The sequence below is a fragment of the Centruroides vittatus genome, unplaced genomic scaffold (assembly GCF_030686945.1).
Source record: "Centruroides vittatus isolate TY-2023 unplaced genomic scaffold, ASM3068694v2 contig_879, whole genome shotgun sequence".
Lineage (NCBI taxonomy): Eukaryota > Metazoa > Arthropoda > Arachnida > Scorpiones > Buthidae > Centruroides > Centruroides vittatus.
In genome coordinates, this window is record NW_027122571.1 from 2,220,968 (window position 1) to 2,239,078 (window position 18,111).

Sequence of the window (18,111 nt, forward strand, 5' to 3'; positions counted from 1 at the left end):
GCTCAGCTCGATATTTCCAAATAGCCATGCTGAGCTTTACTAAAATCCACATACCAATAACAGAAATTAAATCAAGTATCTGTATACATAAATTTTTCATATTTTATTCATGTATCAAGCAATAATGCAAGTTTTTCAGTAAGCGTAATTAAAATAATAATTAATAAAATATAATAAAGTAGATATGAATCTAAACATTCGAAAATTCTAATAAAATCTGACTTAATTCTATAAACAGAGATGTAGAAACATTTATTGATCTATAAACCTCATAATTCATAAATTTGCACGAATTAATTGTAATTGGAGAAATGATATTATTGTAAAGTATACTGAAAATGAAGATTTCACTTATAAGAAGTTAACTTTATGCAAATCAAAATTTAAAATATACAGTTAATTTTATTGTTTCTTTAATTTCGGGAATGAAACATATAAACTTTAACAGTAGAAAGGAAGTATTAAGATGCAAATAAACTGAAAAATAAGACGAAATATTGGATAACAAAACAAATTTTATTCGTTTCTGGATTCTTACCAAGTTAATTTACATTTAGTCATTAATCATCTAAAAAATAAAGGAAATCGTAAGTAACTTATGTGTTTTCTTGCAATTTTTCTTTTTCCTTGATACTTATGCATATAGATGCCAAAGGAGATAACATATTACATAGAAAAACACAATAGTCCTATAGAGGTATAGCAAATTAATTGTTCAATACCAGTTCTACAAGAAATTATATTCAAATTAATATAATTTACGTACATTAAAAAGAAATATATTCACCTTTATTTTTTTAAATAATCTTTTTAAATATCTTCTTGTATTTAAAAAATATTATCAAGAATATTTATTTAAACATTGCTTCCATAAAGTCTGACTAATTACAACCGACCTTACTAGCTATACAAAGCATCTTTTCGAGTTTAATGGAATTAATTTCAAAGCAATTGTCTAGCTATTTGGAATATCTATTTATTTATCTCGTAAAAATTTATTTTAAGAAAGAATTTTGAACAATGAAATTAAAATAATTTGAGAAAAAAAAATATACCGAAAGGTCATGCACGTACTGTACTGTTCGATGAATGTACTTGTATGTAAAAAAACTTGTACAGTACATAAAGTTTTTCACTTAGTGAGGACCATCGAGAACTTGTGTACACCGTGTCCATTTTCTCTCATAGCAGGCCCCTTTAGCCTTTTTTTTTTATTTGAACAAATGAAATACTGTACGTAGAATGTTTCTTTATTAATAAAAAGGATAAAAAAATATATGCCGTTTCATTTAAGGTTTCTGCATTGATAATCCTAGGCCTTTTCGTTTTATCACAGGCATCCAGAGCGGATGACTACGTGATGGTCTATACTACTAAGGGTTAACTTTTCGTAAATTCAAACGTGTTTCATAGGTGTATTGAAAAAACGAGTCGAATCTAATTGTAAGTTATATCAAATTTATCGTCTTTGTTATTCAGTTTAAACGATTTCTAGTATTGAACAAAGATAAAATAATGAGTTTACATGTTTTAATTCTAAGCATATTAATTCATTATTTTATTTATGAGTCTTTGAATTTGTCTAAAAGTAATTTTCGTTTATCTTCATCCTGCCATCTTGATGGATTATAGTTTCAAGATCCTGCAAAACAATTCAGGAAATAAATTTTTCATAACTATGATAACTATAGTTTAGAAACAAAGATAACAAACTTTTCAAACCCTAATTCACCTCTAAACTTTAATTTACTAAAAGACTATTTTTTTGTGACTAGTTTAGATTTCTTGAAGCAGAAAGAGTCGCTTGTTTCATGAAAAAATACTGATTTATTTTTCTGAATTACGTTATATATAAATTCACATAATATTGCTTGCTACACGCTGATAAAAATTGTTTAAGTATGACGTATAACGTGAACTTATTTCTATTTTTTGTGCAAGTATAACCTATTAATTTAAAATTTTGGATGCTATTTAACAACGTAAATCTATCTTTCTTTCATCCTAAACAGTGTTTCTTATCTAAAATTAAAACTACGTTTTTCAGAAAAGTATACATATTTCTAAACACCTCAGCACTTAAATAGAAGCTGAATAGAAGAAAGAGATTGCTATAATTAACAGAACATAACATCACCTAGTGGCCATAAGCTTGAATTAGGGGATCGAGTGGGTCGGTAATTGCTGCTAGCTAGATTATCTAGTCATGCATCGCTTTAGCCCCAAAGTAGATGCAGGTCACGGACATCAGCTGGATAATTGCAAACAAGTGCAAAAGTTGCACAACTATGCAGTTAGTGTCAATATTGTGGTAACGGACCTTGGTCCCGTTTAAAAGAGAAGACAAATGAATATAAAAAATGACACAAAGAAGCTCATAATGTAGGATATCTCTATAAAATCGGCATAAATTCAATAATAACGATTCTCTTATATTCCTTTAAACCTCAAAGATATAATCTAAATATTTGAACGTATCAAACAGCGCTGTATAAATTCAACATTTGAGTTAAAATTACTAAAAGAAATTAAATAATTTTTGTTAATATATGAGAACGTTTATTTTAAGTACAAAAATAGCAATAATAATTTACTTTATTAATACATCATTAAAAAATGGTGCCATTACTTAAATATATCTTCGAGCTTATATTATAACATGTATATTTCTCTTCTAAATAATTCTCTATTAAATGTAATTTTCATAATACATAATGAATATATTTTTATGCATATTAAATTTATTCATACTTATTTATTCATAACGGTAATGAATAACTTATTACATGATATTTATACGTATTTTTTAATCGAGAGTTATAAATTATAACTACATTAAAAACAAAGTAATGCTTCGTTTGTCGTAACAATTCGTTTTCCCGTAAAATTTATGAAAATGTATAAAAAACCGAGAAAATAGTCATATACGTAACTTAAAAAAAATTATTTCTCAATTATTTCAGCGTAACATTAATTTTAATAGTAAACAAATGGAAGGTTAATTGTAATTAATTAAAATAACACGATTCCATTAATTACATAAAGTAACATGGTATATACAATATACTTAAAAATAATTTAATTGAAAATTTGATGACGTTCGATCCTGCAGATTTTACGTAATGTAAATAACACAGTATCATTGGTATCTGCGCAATATATGTTTCCCGCGTCAATTTGCGGTCCACCACAAACAGATACCCTACGGCTATACTCTGTAGGATCACAGTTTGATACAGTAAATCCTTAGCCATCAAAAAGTTAGGCATAGCAGGGTGTCCAAACTGCATGAAGACATTGTAGTTGCTTTTATAAGCGGACTGTGGAAAATTAAATAAGTACACTCCTGTTATTTAATAAATTACGTTCTAATTAGAGCCACAGGTAGAACTGCAGCCATTGTTAATCAGCATGTTTCATGATTCATGGAGGGCAACAGAGCCCGAGGCAATGCACTACAACCACACGCGTTGCATACACGCACGTAAATTAGAGTTCGTTAGCCCATGTTGGTTGTCCCGAGGCCACTTTGCGTGCGGGCCTCTTTTTCTCAATTTCTCTTTGCTTATTCCACAACTTTAAGGAATTGTCAAAATCCAGAATTTCGTCATTTTTACTACTAAAAAAAAAAAAAAGACTCGATGTGTTACTAAACATTCACGTATTAAATTAAGGTTTAGAAAAAATTCGAATTTAAAGAAAATCTAAAGTGACAGCTTCTGTATTGAAAGAATTTAGCATAAAACATTCCTTTTATAATCATATAGTAGTAGCTTTTTCCAACATAAGCGATTAAATTAGAGCATTACTAGCAATCAGAATTATTGTAAAATCAAAGCTACTGTATTTTCAACAAAATTATTATAAAAATAATAATTTCGTAAACATCTTTGACACAATTCTATACAATTTTGTTTTAGAAGAATCTGATCTCATTAAACGTTTTAACTTCCCATTAGAAGTAAAAAATTGGACGATCTGATTACGAATGTCTTGATAAATTTACCATTTACCTTCCATCTATAATAATAAATTATAGTTAAAAAAAAAAACAATTTTCTCGTTTAAAAAATACGTAGGCCTATCTTGTTAAAGTGTAAGTTATAATTTAAAAGCCCACTAAACAACAATATATGTATGACGTCTATTCGAGATGTGAAGACAATAAGAAGACAATGTACAAGTACGCAACATTATTTACAAGTTGTGGTCCTGTCTCCAAGCTATTAAGTCATGGTTAAATATCAAGCTTTCACATCCCCTCCCATTATTCATTATCCGGTCACGACTTGTATCGAATGCAAACGAGCATTATAAAGCAAAAGAAACTAAGCTTCTACGACTTTCACATAATCTATAATTTACTTCAATTTTTAGCTTTTGTTCACAGGATTAATTACTTCTGTAATTCGAGTTTAGTCTCATACGGAAGCTTCGATTTTAGAATCGTGTGAACTGTAATGATTTTCATTCAATTTTGATTATTAATAATATTACTTAAACAAACTTATATAGGTATTTATATATTTTTTATAATAGTGAGCTATGTATATATATAATGCTTATCTGTAGCAGAAAAAATGGAATTAAAAAGCAGTGTTTTACTTAGCAAAATGAATTAATACTGTAGCTAAATATTAATTTTTATTTAATGCGAAAAGTTAATGTTTAAATTTAGGAAAAGGAATAAATTTAAACGAAATTTATCGTCTTAGTAGTGACTTCTATGATCTAAATCGAGAGGCCCATTCTGACAAAATCTCTCAGTAGCAAATACATCTAGGAAGATGCAGCATTTTCGTAAGCAATAGTGATCAGGTGTTAGTCATTAGTGCACAATTGATCTTCCAGTTTTAGACAATTACCAATGATGGATCGAAATTACCTCCTGGCGACAGACGGCGGTTCTATTGACTAGTAACTACCTGCTGGGTTTTCATTTGGACAATCGTCGACCAAAAATATCTACTCTAATATCAGCTGGCTTAAACTACAGAACAAGAGAAAAATCATTTTCTCTATTATTCTATGCGCCTAATAATTTGTTATGTAATATTAATTACAACGTATTGGTAAAACGAGAAAACTCGAGATGAGAAATTTAACTATAAATTTAAAATGTATGATCACTTGAAAGTTATCTGGACTTTCTAAGACGTTTAGTTATTCCTTTCGCACAGGACATTATTCGAATTGCTTACTTACACTCTTCGAATACCGAATCTGTGAAGTTTGGTTTCTCTTTACCTAATTGTATAGGAGGGCAAATGTTGCTATCTAACTGTCATATCCATAATCAGTTAAGTTGTGTGACGACTAAAGCATTATTTTGTAAGATGGAGTGGCAAATTTTACTTGTTCCAATCAGTTTAACAACAGACAGAGATACAGATGCAACGGTGATAGGCAAATTATATTTGCTTTGTTGTCATGGTACAAACGTTCCATCACCAACTAATTGCCAGCTGCCAACTGATGCGGTCACGTGACTTCACTTTGTCAAGACATCCCTAGAGAACATCAATTTAGGCTGAGAACACACAATTCGGTTAAACTATCGTAGAATTTTAAGCTAACTCAAACAAAGAAACTACTGTATAATCATAATTCTACTTCACTTATCATTTACATGCAGGAATATGATTTAGTAACCCACCTTATGCGTCTTACTGTAATTATTAGGTTATTTTTCGACGTAAAAAGAAGTTAGAGAAAGGAATAATTTCTAAATATATTCATTTTATTTTTTGTAATTAAAAGACAATTTGTACACATCAGAATTTTTTGCTTTATATATCAGAGAATCGATACAACTTGATGATAAAAAAAGTAAAAACAATTCACGAAAAAGAAATATTAAAAAGGATAATCGATATTATTAGGCCGCAGGGTGTTTCTACATACCGAAATTTGCATTGAATAGTAACCTACTTCAATTATTAGATGAAAGAAAATTTAATCCAACATTAAAATTCTAGAAAAATAATTACTATTTACCATTGGAAGAACTTTGCATAACGCGACGAATTGATATTTTAATCTTTAAATGGTGGAGGATAATCATATTACTGGCATAGGAAAATCGAAAACAGGTGTAATTCAATTGTTTCGTGAACATCTATAAATTCTCTGAGATGAAAAAATCAAAGATTCAATTAAATTCTGATTAAATAGCGAATAAAAAAGAAACAAGGCTTCCTTTATTATTAATAAGACTGCTACCATACAACTTTCATTAAGGAATTTTTTTTGCAGATAGTAGTGACCTGTTGATAAGGTGAATGAATGAATGCGACCACATATCCATGACGGAGGGTCCAAGTAGTCCTCACATTCAATGCTAATAGCTTACGTGTGCTGCAACGCTTGGTTTATTTTGGAGATGGAAATTTTGTCATCCGTTACCTTCATTCAACATAGGCAACGTAACATGTAATAGAAGTTGTCATGAGTGCATGCATCTATTTTTTTCTACGAGATGGTTTTCTCTCGACATTGTCTCATTTTTTCCTGTACTCTTGTGGCCTTCTCTGGGGTACAGAAGAATCCTCGCTTCGGTCTAGCCGTGATAATTGTATTAGAGAGATGAATGTCACGGATTTGTGAACGGTAACCAATTAAATTTGTCGGTACCTCCTACGAAGCTATTTTTCTTATCTATATTTTTGTTAGTTCGGCCGTTAAGTGAAGGATATCATTGCTTTTGCATGTTTTTCTATTAATGTCCTCATTTGACCTTTGTGCTTGAATGGACGAAATCCAGATATTAATCAGATAAATTTTATGTTCAAAATCTCATATAGACAATTCGTTTTAAAACAATTCGACAATATAATTTCTACTTTTTACAGTTCAAGAACACTACTTAATAGCTTTAAATATCTAATCTGATCTAACAGATAAAAACGATCAAATTTTCCTCTACGTAAAAAGATGAAACTAAAATCGTGAAAGAAACGAAGTAATAGACTTATGAATTATATCCTAAAGAGGAACCTTGTACAGACACATTAATTACTCTTGGAACTAGATAGTGCACGTGTTAATCAGTTCATCTAACTGGGAGAGAGGAAAAAAAAATCTTCCATCTTGTAAACAAGCAAAAAGCAATGCCTACGCAAATACCTAAAGCAATCGTGATAAACTTAAGTCTAACAGCGTCAAAAGTTGTCTATCTTATCGGTTATCTATCAAATTGTGTCCGGCATCGCACCACTAACAGGTGTGAGGAGCCCAATTTCTCTTGACCGCCTACTATACGTGTGCGCATGCGTGACGGTAACAGTCAGGAAATCCAATCAAAGTTATTCACAATGGCTAAGCGATGGAGGTAGATACGGTGCTCGACTTCTCACATTGAATGCTCACGCCCTCCTTTGCTCTGCCTTCTTTAGGTGGATTCTTAATTACATCTTCTAGTAAATAATGAATAGTGACGGGGTCCGTGGTCCGCCTAACACGCCCTCTATTAGAAGCAGGTCGTGGTGGTCCATGATTTATGACCACTGAAGGATGGACCCAACCCACTATGATGTCCGTAGTTCTTGATTTGTAAAGAAAAAAAGAGCACAAATATGAAAAATCCGTCAATATGCTCATATATCCCTTTGCTTATATTAGTTATATATGAAATTTGATTAGTTTCAGAGAACAGAATCCCATTATAAGTTTAAGGAATGTCATTCAAACCGAAACAGGAACATCGTATCAATCTATATAACTTTATTTAATACTAATATATTTATAATCTTATTGGCATATTTTCTGCAAAATATTGAACCGAAAGGATTAATTATACGAATAAAAGATATATTTTCCTCAGACTTTTTTTAATCTTTAGAGCATCTTTTACGTTTTTTAAAAACAGAATCACAATCCCATCGGATTTAATTGCAGATCTAATTTAAAAATAGGTTAATTTTTAAATCTATTCCTAATTATATAGACACAATTTAAATCCAATAAAATCTTAGAATTTTAAAAATTATATTAAATTTTTTTTAATTATACATTAAATTTAACTCAATAAATTAAGAGATTATTTTTACATTTTCTCACGTATATCTTACTGAATTTCGAAAAATAAAATTCCTATATATAATTATATATTATATAATCTTATAAAATAATATATATTTATTCAACATTCAAAACAATTTCAGAATTAATTAATAAAATAAATTTAATCAGCAAGAAGTTATCTAAATTTAAAGTTATATTATTTACTTATAACTTTAATACATTATTTTATAATAATGTCTTATCGTAATTAATCTATAATATGTATGTTGATACAAACGTAATTAAAAATAGTTATAAATGCATTACATTATCTGCATTTTATCAGCATAATAAAAGTAGGATCAGCAATCAATCAGTATGACTCCCTCAGGCATTACTTGTCCATCAACTTCGTTCTTCATTCATAAAATTTTGCTTCTAGCAAAACAGAGAGATAATTTGCAGAATGATTAGTAATCATTCTCTTCATTTAGTACATTCAATGAGTTAGATAGAGTTTAATTATCTATTTTTTCCAGATTTTCATACCGAGCAAGTTATTTAATCTAATTTTCATAGCAATAAAAATTAATGGATAATTTTATAATTTACACTTAGATATAAAATTAATAACTTATGCCTTTAATGGACATATGTAAATATAAAGATTATATTGATTGTAAATATAATTATATTTATTAGGTTTTGTAAAAAAAAGATTTCTGAAAACTCTAGAAAAGGACAAGACCGTGATAAGAGAAAGTTTATTGATCGTTAAGAAAATAAATAAAAAATCGACAAGTCTGCTCTTCTTCAGTCATAATATTAAAAAATTAATAAAATGAATTAAATAAAAATCAATGGATTGATTCAATTTTCTCTTTTCGTTCGCACCAAAAGACTAACACTTTATAGTTTAAGCGATATGTTGTATATGGCACAGTTAACGATTTTCTTAGTTATTTGTAAATATTGATCTGCTTTTTATTTATTTATTTTAATGCCTGAGACTATTTCTAATATCAATTTCATTTGTTCTTTTTTTCACTTGCTTTGTAACCATCCAAATTCGATAGACTGCAACAAAGATGACAATGTATAGAATTTCGATTGCTAAATATGAGACAGTCTAGAAATTTTACAGTTCTTTAAAATTTGTTAGTGGGTTAAAGCTACATTAGAATTATAGAGATAATTACACTTTAAAATATGTATAACACCAATTTTACTTTGCAAAAAAATACAATAGGCCAACTAAATAACTAAATAAACAAATGCTAGATATAATTGTTAAATTAAGTGTTAATGGCAAAAAGACGTAACAATATTTTAAAAAATTTTATTATAAATTAATGCTTATCGAAAAATATTCAATAAGACCTAATTCAATAAGAAGAATAAAAACTTAAGAAACCTTCGTCTCTAAGGAGTAATATAATAATGAAATTTTGCAATTACAGTAATTCCTTTCGTAACTGCTTTACAATAAGCTGTTATATTTTTAAAAAAGACAAAAAAAAAAAAAAAAAAATTGCAGAAATAATAATAATAATAATAAAATTACAGCATTTATTTATTTAATGGCCATGGCAGTACTGTATTATAAAATCAATAAAATTAGGAAATGCGCTTCTCATTGAAATAGAAAAAAAAAACAAAAATCCAAAAAGTATTCACCGAAATTTTTTGTTCAGAGTAAATAGTCATCGCATTTCAAAAGATTTCTATTTAATACGTAGAGCCTTTATGCATAGATAAATTGAAAACAAACGATGCAAATCATTGAGAAACTCGTATTCAAATTTCAATGCGTGTGTTCTCATAGATGATGAAACATTATTTTAATAAAGTGTTATCGCACCTGCCATGATAAGCTCACTTAATTTTATTTATTATGATCTGATTAAAAAAAAAGCTATTAATACGCTAAATATAAATAAGATTAATTAAAATTAGCATAAATATTGCTAAAATATTAATTATTATATTATTAATCTATTTAATCTGCAAATTACATTAATGCAACGAGCGGAAGAAAACAAAATTAAAAATGCATTAAAACGAGTTAAATCATAATTATAAATTGTGTTATTTGATATTTAGATATAAATGTAAGTTTTTTGCATTATGCAATAAACTCAATCTACATGATTTATAATAATAAAAACAAGATAAATAACTTTGTAATCTTTCAACGAAGACAAAATGTAAATTAAAATTGAGATTCCTATTTTATAAGCTTGAAAACCCGTGAAATAATACGATTAAATAATACATTCTATCCACTTTCATACACGAAAACAATCTATCAAAGTTATTTTGACAACACAAACGTTCCATTTTCAAATATTTAAGGTAAATCTCTTACATATCCAAGAAAATAATGTAAAGGCGTAATTCATTTGTCATGCACTAACAAGTGACTGAAACAATACAACTGTACTTATTACAACTGTTGTTGACCTTTCGGGGCTCTTCCCTTCCCAGCAGGGTGCGTCAGTACTTTTCTTCTTAGCAAAAATCACCATTAATCTTTTTTACTTCCACCCAACTCGGCTATAATCTTCTTTAATGAAATATTTCGGTCTTTGGGACGAAGAGGTGGCACCACCACTCAACTGTCAACCTCCTAGTTATAAGTGTAGGTGACAACTGTTATTAATCCTATCCCACTCCTATAAAGGCCGAGCAGAAGAGAAAAAAAGATAGGATGCCAACTTGATTAATAAAAGTCAGACCAACCAAAACTTAATTGATGCTATCCGAGTTCATGATAACTGTTGATTGTCTATTGGAGATTGATTATAAGGTGTAAAACGATCCTGAAACATAAAATAAATGATCCTTGATGATCCTGATATTCTCCTTTCGCTAAAGTGTTACGGGATAATGTTAGAATAGTTATTGTTAATGTAAGAGCACAACCCTATTCATTTAATCTTTAATTTATGCTTTAAAGATCTTGCGATAATGACTTTTATCTAAATGGAGCCAAACCTTATGTAAATTTTTTTATTATTATTATTATTTTATTTTTAAAGGTGATTTGATTTAAAATGAGGATAGTTATTTTCAACTGGTAGATCGCGAACAATCCCAAGTAATTATTGTAATAATAAATTGTATCTTGAGAGTAACGAACTTTGAAAGGTTATATACCTTTTCTTAAGAGGTTAATTTTCTGGAAGGACCTCTAAACTAATTCTGGCGCGAGTCATAGAGTATAAAAAAATAAATAAATAAAAAAAACTTAGTCTATTTGATCGAAATGAATGAACGGAAACTGGATAATTTAATTTTTCTTTATTTTTTTTAAACATATTTTTTCTTCTCGGATGGCTACTTTTTAATTATAATCTAATAAGTTCCATTAAAGCAATTTTAATTTTCATTTAAATTTATAATTTATTTTTAATTAATTAATGTTTTTATAAACAATATTAATCTAATATTTCAACTTTTTTTCTTTTTTTCCCGCTATACATTAGCCTTCAACACATTCTTTTACAATTATTTAGTTTTCCTTTCTGATAATATCTTTCAAAATTATTATTTCCACAATTTTCTTACTTTTTATTTTGATTTAAAATTGAATATTTTAGAGATTTATTAAAGATTGTTGTATGTATTTTACAGATTCCTTAGATAAATGAATTCTTGAATTTTATAAAATGTACACTAAAGAAAATAGACAATTCTTTAATTAAGTTTAATTAAAACAATTTCTTTATTTCTTACATAATCAAATACGTTGACAACGTTCAAATTCGTTGCAACGTTCTACTATAATATACGTTATTTCTGAACGTCTGTCAGTCACGTTCTCAACTGAAAAATTAGTCTATTCTTTGTAAAAAAAAAAAAAAATTGGTTAACAAAATTTTTCATCTCGAGGAAAAACCCAAGAAACCAATTTTGAGTTTCATTATCATTTAAAAGTGAATAAACGGCTATCTTTTAAGGTAATGCGTTGTACTGTACTGTACTTCGTAACGTCACGTTGAGAACGAAACCAATGAAAACAAAATCACGTTAAAATAATAACAAAACAAAAAAATGAAAAAGATATTTTTATTATAATAATCACATAAAGCAATCTAAAAACTTTATTACATACTTTCAAATATTAAAAAACGTGTCTTTGCGTGCGTTGAAGCAATGGAGATGATCTCTCAAGAATATTAATAACAGAATTATTTTGCTTCTCTATTTTAATCAAACTACACTATTTTCCTTTTAAAGCCACGTAATTAATGTTTAAAGAACATGACCGTATCAGGTTTTATTATTTTTAAAAAAAGTTTAACGCTTTGCAATATGATAAAAACCCAAATATAGTATGATGCGTTTCATAAAACACGTGGCTCGTAATGGACCGATGATTTCTACAGATACAACATAATTTTAGAATAGTAAGAAAAATACAAATAATAAACTCATGTTGTTTTTTCATTGTATCTAAATATCCGTTTTAACTACTATTATATAATTATTATCATAATAAAATAAATTGTATTCAAATGGGTTTAATTTATTCAGATGTAATTTCGCATTATAGAGTTAATTTTACAGTTTGTAGCACACACAATACTTTTTAAAAAAAAGTATAAGAATTAACATTAATGAATTATCTAATGATTCTGGAATCATTTATTCTTCTGTTTCTAATCTCGTATTTGATTCGTTGCCATCTCTTGGTGTTCGAGCTGAGCTTTGAAAATAAAATTTTATATATAATTATTTTAATGTTAGTTGAAGATTTTTTAATTGTTAAAATTCAGTAGAAAAATCTATTAAATTCTTATAATAACTAAGAAATTTCTTGATTACTCATAATTACGGACAAGTTTATTGTTGACTAAAAATAAACTACGCTTCAATCAAAAATAGTTGGTAGAGCACCAATTTGGTGCCGACAACAGGTATTAATTTCGCTACTTGTTAGCAATGGCAACTCACGGATAGTTGAGTAGAAGCTCTCACGATGTTGGAATTAAACGTGGGACTTAATGGCGGCCGCGAGCACATTAGATGTAAAGCGGCAGTTAAGGACAATCAGCGGACAGACACAAAAGTAATTTTCTCGTTGTTAGGTTGCTGGTTAAACAGAAAGGGAACTACTTTAATTGTCATGGTGAAAGTCTTCTCAATTGACATGATCAGCATTTCTTGCACAGAATTCCAAATCACAGTCATTCCATAAGATGTAGTTAAGTACTTCCGGAAGGCCAGGTGGCGCCACTTAACTATCGGAGGAACATCAAAATGATAGCAACTGGTTAATTGTCAACTCTGGGAACGGACGGATTCGTGGAAGATCAACAACAATCGATTTACGGCATTCTAAAAAACGAAAATTGATCCAAGCAATTGCCTGTAATTATTTTGATAGAAATAATCCGTTTTTGATGATTCATCCAAATTGCATGATTTGAAAATTAGTTTGATTCATAAAACCAATTGTTATGTCAGTTGAAAAAAATAATAATAATAATATTTTCAATCCGGGTTATTTTTTTACATTAAAAATTTAAAATAAATAATTTATTTAAATTGATCATGATTAGTTTGCATGCATTTCAAATCAATCTTTTGAAATCAATTTTTAAGTCTTTGAATAGTTATAAAGTAATGTATTTTACTGTAAAAATGATGTAATTACGTACAGAATAAGTTACATTAAGTATTTAATTAAAAATATTACTGATACTAATAATCTTCAAAAAGAAAATGGAAATTTTATAGGCGTGTAAATGCTTCTAGGCTACATAAAAATTTCATCAGATCCTGATTATATTAGATCCAGTTTTGATAATAGTTTTATTAAATTACTTAATTTTTTTATTTATTTATAAATTTTAAAATCATTGTTGCAGTTTTCTATTCTATTTTCGAGAAGGATTATGCTAATTTTTTCCATAGGTAGAATGGTTATAAGAGGTTAAAATCCACCATAATCTACTGTTGGAAGATATGCACGCATGAAGATTCCGTTGAATGAGGTTTAATGGGTTAAAATCCATTATAACTCATTCAATGGAGCCTTCATGCGAAGCTATGAGATAATATTATATGATTTTTCTATAAAAAGTACGCTTATATAATAAATAAAAATCTTTTTCTCAATGCAGTTGTTGTTTAGATATCTGATATGACCTCATAGCCACAAATGTTACAATCAGAAATTATGATTTATTACTCTTTATCTCACTTTTTTTATATAAATAAATTCAAAAGGAATGTTATTTCAAAAATAAGTTTCAACTAAAATAAAAATAATGTATTCTATTATTTTATATAATTTTTCGCTAATTTTTAAAACAAAAACCGATTATAAATTGTAAATGCATAACAGAAAGATTTGTGTCATGATAAATAAATGCCAAAAAATGAATCAATTCATATCGTATTAAGTTGCTCTGAAAGAAAATAATTTAGTAATAAAATTAATAATTAAAGCTAGATATTGTTTTAATTTAAATAGATAATATTCAAAATTATTGAAGATAATATAGGCCTAAATGCAAAATTTTTTGTTTTTACAAGTGAAAATATAAGTTACAATATAAAATCACAATATATTTTTATTATATAAATGAAATATAATGAATAATATAACGTATAATGAAATATAATTAATAACATATAGTATAATATAAATATATTATAAATACAGATGAATCCTTTGATTTTAATTTACTATATATGAAACTTAAAATAAAAAAGTTGGAACTGTTTCAATTATAAAGAAAAATCTAAATATAATCAGCCGCATCAATATTAAAAACCAAAAAATTAGGCTATTTTTTTTTTTAAATGATTTCAAATTGACCTAATTGAATATTCCGAAGATGCGTGATTTATTTTCAGTATTTTATAATCATTTATTTTTATTAAAAAGTGATTACTAATATTACTTCTGTTAGTGATTCAATACGCTCTCAACACGCAATAAGCAAAATCAATTGCATTCTCATTGACGTCGTAATCGCTATTCTTTTCACTCATATTTTCCAACCTGTAGTTCGCTACTCCTTATGAGTAATAATTCCGGGAATAGGGAAATTTACATTTCTTTTATTCGTAGATAACGTCACAGTCGTGCAGCACACTAAAAAAGAAATGGTGAGCTGGATAACGTCATCTTGCTAACTAGAAATTTAGAATTAGGCTGTATTATGGAACACAAATTCACACATATCCACCGTGTTGTATAATATAATTTATCACAAATTATTGTGTATTTATTTTAAATTTTTACTTAAATATTGCCTCTTTTCCTTCCTTGAATACGCCTATGATAGAATAGGATGACACGCCAATATGTGCGATAATCATATTCATAATATATTATTTAGGTTATAGACCTATATAATTTAAACCTTCGTATAACAATGCTTTTCGATATAATTTATTTTAATTATAACAAAAATTTATCTCTATAAGTAATTTCATTTTCTTATAGTAACATTCTATGACTTGATTGAATAATAAAACTAGTTATTTTCTGTCATTTTACACGTTCATTCGCACAGAATTAACCCATCTTCATATTTAATGTATAGTTTTAGACGTATAATTGCTTAGATATTAATTATAAAAGAATATCAAAATTCAGATCCTTTAATTTTACTTTCATGAATATTAAAAGAAAAAAAATGTTTTATTTAAAAATATTTACTTATTAAATCGTTAAATATTCTCAAAAGTAGTTAATTTTCTCACTTAAAATCCTAAACGAGCTTTTTTAAAAATGTTTATATACGAAATAAAAAGCGCTAATGTGTTCGTTAACGTCAATAAACAGCAAACGATCAAATATTAAAAAACATAATTATTTTAATTATAATAATTAAACTATTTTACCGATAAAATTAAAATTAGAAAAATTCCAAGAGGAGAAACCTCAAAACGATCATTTAGACTCTAATTTCATCAATTATGAATGCGAAACCTGTTTTCTTTAATAATTTGTCACAATCTAATCTTAGACAGATCTTAGCTCATATCATTTCATTTAGGAATTAGCCCTTTGGGCCTTGTGTCCTAGATCTACGCATTCGATGATTTGGCCCCATGACACTTTTTACATCTTTAATGGACTAAATAATTAAAATTATAATTATTATAAGGTGATTATCAGCTCTTACAGCATGATACTCAATTAAGAATAAATTTGTTCATTTATAAATTTAAATTTGAAATATTTTAATTTCTTTTTCTTTTTCTATGAAAGTATAAAATATATGTATGTAATAATAGTCGAAAATATTCTGTTTTAATAAAAAATGAAATATTCATAATTATTTACAATAATTAATATTTTAAAATTTTATATAAAACCTCTGCTGCCATCTATGAACGAATTTTTAAAAAATATATTTTTTTGTGTTTTTGTTTTTTAAATAAAATTTAAATTAATTTAATACAATTGAGTGAATATAAAAAATAAAAACATCAAATATAAAATCTGATAAATTTAATTTAGGAAAAAAAAAAAATGCTTTCGTATGATAAATTATGAGGTTAGGTAAAAAGTTTGTTTTATCTAATCAAAACAAAGCTTTCTCTTCAATAACGGAATAAATTTTATCAGATTTTATAAAATGACCTCAATCTGTCGCAATTAAGGCCATGAATCCGCCCAAGGTGTTTGCTCCATTAGTCTTTTGTTGTTGAGATGACGATAATCGATAAAAATTTACCGGGCTTGATAATCGCTGGACGGATGGATATTTTGGCTCCCTTTTACTTTAGATAACCTCTAATTTTGACAGTCTTATTGATTCTCTGGAAGATCTTGTTTTTGGCTAAAGGAAAATTGGTGGTTAACGTGGTGAATTTTGATGAAAATCGTTGTTTGATGATCCCAGAAGATCGAAGTTCAAACTAAGAAGCAAATTATCCTGATTATATAAAATTGAACCTCAACTTTATAAAAATTTAATCCTTAAGTGAAGTATCTTTAACGTGAATATCTACTTGATCTCTTATTCTAGGAAAACATCTAATTTCAACGACAAAATCAACAATGGGACCGTTCGTATGATCAATCTTTCAGTTGTGAATAACTAACTGCATCATGAGTCTATCCTACAGAACTTGAACATATTATTCTATCAAATTTAAAATTGAAAATTCAATAAAATTCAAACACAAATTTCTGAATTTCATTCTAATTTTACGTAATTACATATATACCTTTAAATTACCTTGGCTTAACAACTGATTATTGAGTTGTCTGATTATACATAACGATAAAGAAGAATTTAAGTTTAAAAATATAAATGGAAGTAAAATTTCAAATAGACTTAATGGAACCGAAATTAATAGGTTTATATTAGATAATGAGCTTCCAATTGGGCTGTAAGACAGTTTCAAAACTTGAAATTGACCGAAGAAAATACTGGATAAAATAAGGATAATCGTGATCATTTAGTTTGTTGAACTCTACCAAATAAAAAAATTCTAAACGAAACGTGTTTAAAATGACTATTCTGTCAACCATTTATCATATGAATTACAAAAACTTTTAGATTTCTCGGCTGAAGCAGTCAAGTGGTTGAATGAAGGGACCTGAAGGGTACATACGGAACCATGACGACATTCCTGAACGTCAATTACGGACACGTCATTGCTATCCACGCCCACCCAAGATGAATGGTTTTTATGGATCCACCCCAATCCGAACTGTGTTGTAAGTTCTATAGATCAGTACAGAATGACATATAATCGTTTTGCGATAGATCATCATTTTTCTTCACGCCTTTAATAAAACTAAGATAGCGTAATTAGCAACTGACGTATCAACTACACCGATTTTAGACCTTCTAATAGGTTTACCTGTCAGGTGGTAAGGTGATCCACCTGAATTCCGGCGTAAACTTATTACACGGGACATTTTTGTATCGACAGTGCAGGGCGTCTCCATCTTGTCTTGTCACGTGATGGGGTTTTGAATCCTGCGACATTCATCAGCTTCCTGACAGGCGTATACAGTAGAATATTAAGTATGTTGGTTAATAAAATGCTTGAGATGATTTGCCGTCTTGAAAATTTAATTAAGTGACCGAAAAATTTCAAGAATTTTAAATAATATAACACTTTATT